The sequence below is a fragment of the Hoplias malabaricus genome, chromosome 1 (genome assembly GCF_029633855.1).
Source record: "Hoplias malabaricus isolate fHopMal1 chromosome 1, fHopMal1.hap1, whole genome shotgun sequence".
Classification (NCBI taxonomy): domain Eukaryota; kingdom Metazoa; phylum Chordata; class Actinopteri; order Characiformes; family Erythrinidae; genus Hoplias; species Hoplias malabaricus.
In genome coordinates this window covers 90,837,061-90,847,060 of record NC_089800.1, presented here as the reverse complement: position 1 = coordinate 90,847,060, position 10,000 = coordinate 90,837,061, and positions in this window count along the sequence as shown.

Below are 10,000 nucleotides of genomic sequence, written 5' to 3'. Positions count from 1 at the left end.
CCACCACCGCCCCCTGTGCCGGGGGGATGGGTTCAGGGAGATCCCACCGAGGCCGGCGAGCACCGGCCAACGCCCTGGGGGTGAGTAAGCCCCTTTGACTCGCGCACGCACAATCAAGCCTTCAACGATCAATGGTTTTTTGGGTTTAACTACCCGGCGGGCGGCTCCGGCGCCACTCTTCCCCCCGCGAACGGGAGGGGCGGACCGGGGTACCTATGCACCTAAGGCGGTCCTCGCATAACCCCGAGTTCCGAAGCCGGCTCGCTACGTCCACCCACCCGGAGGGGGGAGAGACTCACGTCGGCCGACGACGAAAGGTACGAGGCTTCTGCGGTCCATACCTTGAAGGTACCCGCCGGGGGGGAGGTTCGGCCTCTCGAGTCCGACTCGACAACCGGCACGGACGGCGGGCGCCGACCGCGGCCAGGTCACCGTTATTGATCCTTCCGCAGGTTCCCCTACGAAAACCTTGTTACGACTTTTACTCCCTCTAGATGTCCGGGTTCGATCGACTTCCCATCGCCCGGAGGCGACCCCCGTTCGAGGGCCGCCCCGGGGACGGTCCGAGGACCTCACCGAGGCATCCGATCGGTAGTAGCGACGGGCGGTGTGTACAAAGGGCAGGGACTTAATCGACGCGGGCTGGTGACCCGCGCCTACTTGGAATTCCTCGTTCGAGGGGAATAGTTGCAATCCCCTGTCCCCAGCGGGGAATGGCGTTCATAGGATTGCCCGCACCTCTCGGCGTAGGGTAACTTACATGTTGAACCAGCCATTGTAGCTCACGTGCGACCCCGGACTTCTAAGGGCATCACAGACCTGTTATTGCTCCATTTCTCAAGTGGCTTCTGTGCCACAAATCGCTCTAAGAAGTTTAGCCACCGACCGCTGATTCCCACCGGGCGAACCCCAACCTTCAGGCCCGCGGTAAGCGGGAGGGCACCGGGGAGGGGAGAGGGAAGGCGAAGGCGAAGGACGGACAACCCACACCCGGAGAGCGGAACGAGGTGCGGACGGCATCGGGGAGGGAACCGAACGCGAAGGGGAGAGGCCGGAGCCACCCACTCGACGCAGAACTGAACCCCCGTCAACCGCATCACCTCCCCGAACCGATCCGGGGTAGAACCGGACCCCCGCCGAAACCCCCAACACCCCCACCCCGATGGGGACCCCCCGCGAACGGGGACCTTCGGGGATAGAGTCCGACCCAGGAGAGGGGCCGTGTAACTACTTAAAGGATGGGATCTCGTTCGTTACCGGAATTGACCAGACGAATCGCTCCACGAACTACCAACGGCCATGCACCACCACCCACAGAATCGAGAAAGAGCCGTCAATCTGTCAATCCTTACCGTGTCCGGGCCGGGTTAGGTTCCCCGCGTTGAGTCAAATTAAGCCGCAAGCTCCACTCCTGGTGGTGCCCTTCCGTCAATTCCTTTAAGTTTCAGCTTTGCAACCGTACTCCCCCCAGAGCCCAAAGACTCGTGGTTTCCCGGACGCTGCCCGGCGGGTCATAGTCGTTAACCCAACGCCGCCGGATCGCGGGTCGGCATAGTTTACGGTCGGAACTACGACGGTACCTGATCGTCTTCGATCCTCCGACTTTCGTTCTTGATTAATGAAAACATTCTTGGCAAATGCCTTCGCTTTTGTCCGTCCCGCACCGGTCTACGAATTTCACCTCTCTCGGTGCGGTACGAATGCCCCCGGCCGTCCCTCTTAATCATGACCTTTGGTCCGTCAAACCCACGAAATAGGACCAAGAGAGCGGTCGGATACCCCCCCGGCTCGGGGAACCGTGCGGCGGCCAGAAACGCCGGGCGTCACACCCGGGCGCCCCCGGCCCCACCCGGCCGCCTCGCCGAAGAGCTCCGACTCGCCCCCCATGGGAAGGCCTTATTCCATTATTCCTAGCTCAGTCCATTCAAGGCACGCTTCGGCCTGCTTTGAGCACTCTGTTTTGTTCAAAGTAAACGCACCGGACCCTTCCGCCCCCCACGTATTCAACCGCGGCGGACGACCCAGCTAAGGGCCTCTCCGCGGAGGAAGGGAGCAGAGGACACCGGATGAGTAGGGACAAGGTCCCGCGACCTCCACCCAGAGACCCGCGGGGGTCCCCAACCCCCCCGGAGAGGGGCAGCTTCCCACCGCGAAGTCCGGACGGGCAGAGGCCCGGCAGCCGGGACCCGTCCCCGGATCCAACTACGAGCTTTTTAACTGCAGCAACGTTAACATACGCTATTGGAGCTGGAATTACCGCGGCTGCTGGCACCAGACTTGCCCTCCAATGGGTCCTCACCCACGGACGTAGATTGAGTTCATTTCGGTCCCGAAACCTTCAAACGGGGCCTCGCACCGATATTTTTCGTCACTACCTCCCCGTGTCGGGAATGGGTAATTTGCGCGCCTGCTGCCTTCCTTGGATGTGGTAGCCGTTTCTCAGGCTCCCTCTCCGGAATCGAACCCAGATTCCCCGTTACCCGTGGTCACCACACGTAGTCCCGTAGACTACCGTCGAAAGTTGATAGGGCAGACACTCGAATGAGACGTCGCCGCCCCGAAGGGCTCTGCGATCGGCCAAAGGTTATCTAGAGTCACCAAAGCGGACCCGACCGGAGTCGGGAGGGGGTTTTTTGGTTCTGATAAATGCACGTATCCGTGGGGGGCGCCGAGGGGGGAAGGTGAACCAGTCACCGACCACCTCGAAACGGCACCCCCACTTCCAACGCTTCGTTTGCATGTATTAGCTCTGGAATTACCACAGTTATACCAAGTAACGTGTGGAGCGATCAAAGGAACCATAACTGATTTAATGAGCCATTCGCAGTTTCACTGTACCAACGCCCGTGTGTACTTAGACTTGCATGGCTTAATCTTTGAGACAAGCATATGATACTGGCAGGATCAACCAGGCCGATCCCTCTGGTACTCAAACCCGGCTTGGGGAAAGAGAGAGAGTCGGTGGTGCGTGGAACTCGACCCCCCCGAAGGAGGAAGAGACGCGCACCGCGGAAAGGCTTTTCGAACGAGACCCCCCGGAGGTGGGTCTGCAATCGGGGGTTTGACTACTTGGAAAATGTACGATTCAAGGCCCGGACGGTGCAGGCTAGGGGCCGGTTCCTTCCCTCAATAGGATCCCGACCCTAAGGCACCACCGACTCGGACCTTTTAACGGACCCAAACTGCGGTGGAAATTAGACCGACGGATCGGCTAAGTCTCCCTCGGAACGATTCTGGGACAAGCGGACCCCCTGTTACGGGGGGTCCACGAGCCATGGAGGCTGGAGCACGTGGCGGGGAGGATCGTTCTAAAAGCCGGTATTATTTCGGATTAGAAGCCTGCCCCTGGTGCTCCGGGTATGCCGCATTTCGAACGGGCGTAAAGGACGTCCGTTTAAGGGAAGAGAATGGAAGAGAATTTCCTGGCCCCCTCAAAGCGCGAGGAGGTCGGCATAGGTTTTACGGTACGCCCCCCCCGGAGCCGTCTGATGTTCAGAAGACGAAGGGTTTTGCCCCCAATCTCGTAAGGTCGAGGGCTCACCACCGAACTTCCAGCCGCGGTCCTTGGTAGGACCGATACGCGGACAAGCCGCAAAATCCTGGCCCCCTCGCAGTGCGAGGAGGTCGGCAAAGGTTTTACGATTCGCCCCCCGGAGCCTACGGTTAGTTTTCTCGATTTAAGAAGACGAAGGGGGTCGGGGCCCGGGAACCGTAAACCGAGCGCCTCTTCCCCTGCGAACTTCCAGCCGCGGTCCTTGGTAGGACCGATACGCGGACAAGCCGCAAATCCTGGCCCCCTCGCAGTGCGAGGAGGTCGGCAAAGGTTTTACGATTCGCCCCCCCGGAGCCTACGGTTAGTTTTCTCGATTTAAGAAGACGAAGGGGGTCGGGGCCCGGGAACCGTAAACCGAGCGCCTCTTCCCCTGCGAACTTCCAGCCGCGGTCCGTTTAAAAAGACCGATCCGTGACACCTCTAATGCGCTCTTTGCCTCCGGCCGTTTCCAGCGCGGGGGCCCGGTGGTGCGCTCCCAAGTCCCCGCGGAGGGGAAAATCTGGGAGATCCCACATTAGACCAAGCGGAACGCCGGTCTTCGCCTCGGGGGTTTGTATGCCCCTTTCGACTCGCGCACGGGCAAGAGTTAGGTTAGGAACGGGGACAACTGCCGGCGGGCGGCCCGTCGCACCCACCCCGCAAGTGGGCAGGTGGTCGGTGGCCTGTGGACCCGCCGCTCGGATTCGTTTATAGTAGGAACCATAACGGGGTACAACCCTCATACGCTCGACCCCCTCACGCCCAGAGAAGTGTTCACCTCCCTGGGCATATATCGAACGAATCATCGGGATTGAAGGGGAGGCCACCCAAACCATCCCCTTAGCCCAGAGGGGTGCCAGTCCTCGGGCTTCGGTATTCGCATCACCGGGGTCTATGGAGGTCTCGACTTAGGTTTTGAAAACCTCCAGAGGGGGGGCCGGATTAACCACCACCCTAGCCCAGAGGGGTGCCAGTCCTCGGGCTTCGGTATTCGCATCACCGGGGTCTATGGAGGTCTCGACTTAGGTTTTGAAAACCTCCAGAGGTGGGGCCGGATTAACCACCACCCTAGCCCAGAGGGGTGCCAGTCCTCGGGCATGTCACTTCGCATCACCGGGGTTCTATGGAGGTCTCGACTTAGGTTTTAAAAACCTCCAGAGGGTGGGGGCATATCTTATCCCCACCCTAGCCCAGAGGGGTGCCAGTCCTCGGGCATGTCATTTCGCATCACCGGGGTCTACGGAGGTCTCGACTTAGGTTTTGAAAACCTCCAGAGGGTGGGGGCATATCTTATCCCCACCCTAGCCCAGAGGGGTGCCAGTCCTCGGGCTTCGGTATTCGCATCACCGGGGTCTACGGAGGTCTCGACTTAGGTTTTGAAAACCTCCAGAGGGTGGGGCCTGACTTACCACCAACCCTTAGCCCAGAGGTGTGCCACTCCTCGGGCATGGAATTCGCATCAACGGGGTCTACGGATGTCTCGACTTAGGTTTTGAACACATCCAGGGAAGCAGAGCGGACATTCCCATTATTTCAAGCCCATCGGGAAGCCACTCCTTTGGGCATAGCGTTTCGCATCGCTGTTACCCAAACTTACGTCTGATTTAATGCCTCCCTAATATCCCGACGGCACCAGGCTGAGAAACCATATGCCCACAGGATTTGAGGCGTTGGAACCTCGTTCGCATAGCCGACAACGATGAACCTCCCTCGGACTCGCTACGAGGCTTGAGGAGGGTCCTGATTTTCTTAAAATCTCAGGTGAGGGACTTAGAAAATTTTCACTTTAAAACCACAGACCTCCAGAGGAGAGACCGGGCTTATCACAACCTTAGCCCAGAGGGCGTCACTCCTCGGGCATGTCACTTCGCATCACCGGGGGTCCATGGATGTCTCGACTTAGGTTTTGAACACATCCAGAAGGGGGGGCCGGATTAACCACCACCCTTAGCCCAGAGGGGTGCCAGTCCTCGGGCTTTAAATTCGCTTCGCCGGGGTCTATGGAAGTCATTTTTTAGACCTCCAGAGGGGAGGCAACCCAAACCATCCCCTTAGCCCAGAGGTGTGCCACTCCTCGGGCTTGTGTATTCGCATCACCGGGGTCCATGGAAGTCATTTTAGACATCCAGAGGGGAGGCCACCCTAACCATCCCCTTAGCCCAGAGGGGTGCCAGTCCTCGGGCTTTAAATTCGCTTCGCCGGGGTCTATGGAAGTCATTTTTAGACCTCCAGAGGGGAGGCAACCCAAACCATCCCCTTAGCCCAGAGGTGTGCCAATCCTCGGGCTTGTGTATTCGCATCACCGGGGTCCATGGAAGTCATTTTAGACATCCAGAGGGGAGGCCACCCTAACCATCCCCTTAGCCCAGAGGGGTGCCAGTCCTCGGGCTTTAAATTCGCTTCGCCGGGGTCTATGGAAGTCATTTTTAGACCTCCAGAGGGGAGGCAACCCAAACCATCCCCTTAGCCCAGAGGTGTGCCACTCCTCGGGCTTGTGTATTCGCATCACCGGGGTCCATGGAAGTCATTTTAGACATCCAGAGAGTGGGGCCGGTCTTACCACCACCCTTAAGCCCAGAGGGCGTCACTCCTCGGGCATGAAATTCGGATTACCGGGGTCTATGGATGTCTCAACTTAGGTTTTGAACACATCCAGAGGGGAGGCCACCCAAACCATCCCCTTAGCCCGGAGGTGTGCACCTCCTCGGGCTTCAAATTCGAATCACCGGGGTCCATGGAAGTCATTTTAGACATCCAGAGAGTGGGGCCGGTCTTACCACCACTCTTAGCCCAGAGGGCGCCACTCCTCGGGCATGAAATTCGCATCACCGGGGTCCATGGAAGTCAGTTTAGACCTCCAGAGAGTGGGGCCGGTCTTACCACCACTCTTAAGCCCAGAGGGCGTCACTCCTCGGGCATGAAATTCGGATTACCGGGGTCTATGGATGTCTCAACTTAGGTTTTGAACACATCCAGAGGGGAGGCCACCCAAACCATCCCCTTAGCCCGGAGGTGTGCACCTCCTCGGGCTTGAAATTCGAATCACCGGGGTCCATGGAAGTCAGTTTAGACCTCCAGAGAGTGGGGCCGGTCTTACCACCACCCTTAAGCCCAGAGGGCGTCACTCCTCGGGCATGGAATTCGCATCAACGGGGTCTACGGATGTCTCGACTTAGGTTTTGAACACATCCAGGGAAGCAGAGCGGACATTCCCATTATTTCAAGCCCATCGGGAAGCCACTCCTTTGGGCATAGCGTTTCGCATCGCTGTTACCCAAACTTACGTCTGATTTAATGCCTCCCTAATATCCCGACGGCACCAGGCTGAGAAACCATATGCCCACAGGATTAGAGGCGTCTGAACCCCTTTCGCATAGCCGACAACGATGAACCTCCCTCGGACTCGCTACGAGGCTTGAGGAGGGTCCTGATTCTCTTAAAATCTCAGGTGAGGGACTTAGAAAATATTCACTTTAAAACCACAGACCTCCAGAGGAGAGACCGGGCTTATCACAACCTTAGCCCAGAAGGCACCACTCTTCGGGCATGTCACTTCGCATCACCGGGGTCCATGGAAGTCTCGACTTAGGTTTTGAACGCATCCAGAGGGTGGGAGCCGGACTTACCACCACCCTTAGCCCAGAGGGCGTCACTCCTCGGGCATAAAATTCGGATAACCGGGGTCCATGGAAGTCAATTTTGACCTCCAGAGAGGGGGGGGGCCTGGCTTACCACCACCCTAAGCCCAGAGGGCGTCACTCCTCGGGCATGAAATACGCTACACCGGGGTCCATGGAAGTCAGTTTAGACCTCCAGAGAGGGGGGGCCGGGCTTACCACCACCCTTAGCCCGGAGGGCACCACTCCTCGGGCTTGAAATTCGCATCACCGGGGTCCATGGAAGTCTCGACTTAGGTTTTGGAAACCTCCAGAGGGGGGGCTGCACTTACCACCACCCTAAGCCCAGAGGGCGTCACTCCTCGGGCATGAAATACGCTATACCGGGGTCCATGGAAGTCCTTTTAGACCTCCAGAGAGGGGGGGGCCGGGCTTACCACCACCCTTAGCCCAGAGGGCACCACTCCTCGGGCTTGAAATTCGCATCACCGGGGTCCATGGAAGTCTCGACTTAGGTTTTGGAAACCTCCAGAGGGGGGGCTGCACTTACCACCACCCTTAGCCCAGAGGTTCATCACTCCTCGGGCATGAAATTCGGATAACCGGGGTCCATGGAAGTCAGTTTAGACCTCCAGAGAGTGGGGCCGGGCTTACCACCACCCTAAGCCCAGAGGGCGTCACTCCTCGGGCATGAAATTCAGATAACCGGGGTCCATGGAAGTCAGTTTAGACCTCCAGAGAGTGGGGCCGGGCTTACCACCACCCTAAGCCCAGAGGGCGTCACTCCTCGGGCATGAAATTCGGATAACCGGGGTCCATGGAAGTCTCGACTTAGGTTTTGGAGACCTCCAGAGGGGGGGCCGGGCATACCACCACCCTTAGCCCAGAGGGCGTCACTCCTCGGGCATGAAATACGCTATACCGGGGTCCATGGAAGTCAGTTTTGACCTCCAGAGAGGGGGGGCCTGGCTTACCACCACCCTAGCCGAGAGGGCGTCACTCCTCGGGCATGAAATTCGCTTCACCGGGGTCCATGGAAGTCATTTTAGACCTCCAGAGAGGGGGGGCTGCACTTACCACCACCCTAGCCGAGAGGGCGTCACTCCTCGGGCATGAAATTCGGATCACCGGGGTCCATGGAAGTCAGTTTAGACCTCCAGAGAGTGGGGCCGGGCTTACCACCACCCTAAGCCCAGAGGGCGTCACTCCTCGGGCATGAAATTCGGATAACCGGGGTCCATGGAAGTCTCGACTTAGGTTTTGGAGACCTCCAGAGGGGGGGCCGGGCATACCACCACCCTTAGCCCAGAGGGCGTCACTCCTCGGGCATGAAATACGCTTAACCGGGGTCCATGGAAGTCAATCTAGACCTCCAGAGAGGGGGGGCCGGGCTTACCACCACCCTTAGCCCAGAGGGCATCACTCCTCGGGCATGAAATTCGCATCACCGGGGTCCATGGAAGTCAGTTTAGACCTCCAGAGGGGGGGCTGAGCATACCACCACCCTTAGCCCAGAGGTGTGCTCCTCATCGGGCATGAAATACGCTTCACCGGGGTCCATGGAAGTCATTCGAGACCTCCAGAGGGGGGGCCGGGCATACCACCACCCTTAGCCCAGAGGTGAGTCACTCCTCGGGCATCAAATTCGCATCACCGGGGTCCATGGAAGTCAGTTTAGACCTCCAGAGGGGGGGCTGAGCATACCACCACCCTTAGCCCAGAGGTGTGCTCCTCATCGGGCATGAAATACGCTTCACCGGGGTCCATGGAAGTCATTCGAGACCTCCAGAGGGGGGGCCGGGCATACCACCACCCTTAGCCCAGAGGTGAGTCACTCCTCGGGCATCAAATTCGCATCACCGGGGTCCATGGAAGTCAGTTTAGACCTCCAGAGGGGGGGCTGAGCATACCACCACCCTTAGCCCAGAGGTGTGCTCCTCATCGGGCATGAAATACGCTTCACCGGGGTCCATGGAAGTCATTCGAGACCTCCAGAGGGGGGGCCGGGCATACCACCACCCTTAGCCCAGAGGTGAGTCACTCCTCGGGCATCAAATTCGCATCACCGGGGTCCATGGAAGTCAGTTTAGACCTCCAGAGGGGGGGCTGAGCATACCACCACCCTTAGCCCAGAGGTGTGCTCCTCATCGGGCATGAAATACGCTTCACCGGGGTCCATGGAAGTCATTCGAGACCTCCAGAGGGGGGGCCGGGCATACCACCACCCTTAGCCCAGAGGTGAGTCACTCCTCGGGCATCAAATTCGCATCACCGGGGTCCATGGAAGTCAGTTTAGACCTCCAGAGGGGGGGCTGAGCATACCACCACCCTTAGCCCAGAGGTGTGCTCCTCATCGGGCATGAAATACGCTTCACCGGGGTCCATGGAAGTCATTCGAGACCTCCAGAGGGGGGGCTGGGCATACCACCACCCTTAGCCCAGAGGTGAGTCACTCCTCGGGCATCAAATTCGCATCACCGGGGTCCATGGAAGTCAGTTTAAACATCCAGAGGGGGGGGGCCGAGCATACCACCACCCTTAGCCCAGAGGTGTGCTCCTCATCGGGCATCAAATTCGCATCACCGGGGTCCATGGAAGTCATTCGAGACCTCCAGAGGGGGGGCCGAGTATACCACCACCCTTAGCCCAGAGGTGAGTCACTCCTCGGGCATCAAATTCGCATCACCGGGGTCCATGGAAGTCAGTTTAGACCTCCAGAGGGGGGGCCGAGCATACCACCACCCTTAGCCCAGAGGTGAGTCACTCCTCGGGCATCAAATTCGCATCACCGGGGTCCATGGAAGTCAGTTTAAACATCCAGAGGGGGGGGCCGAGCATACCACCACCCTTA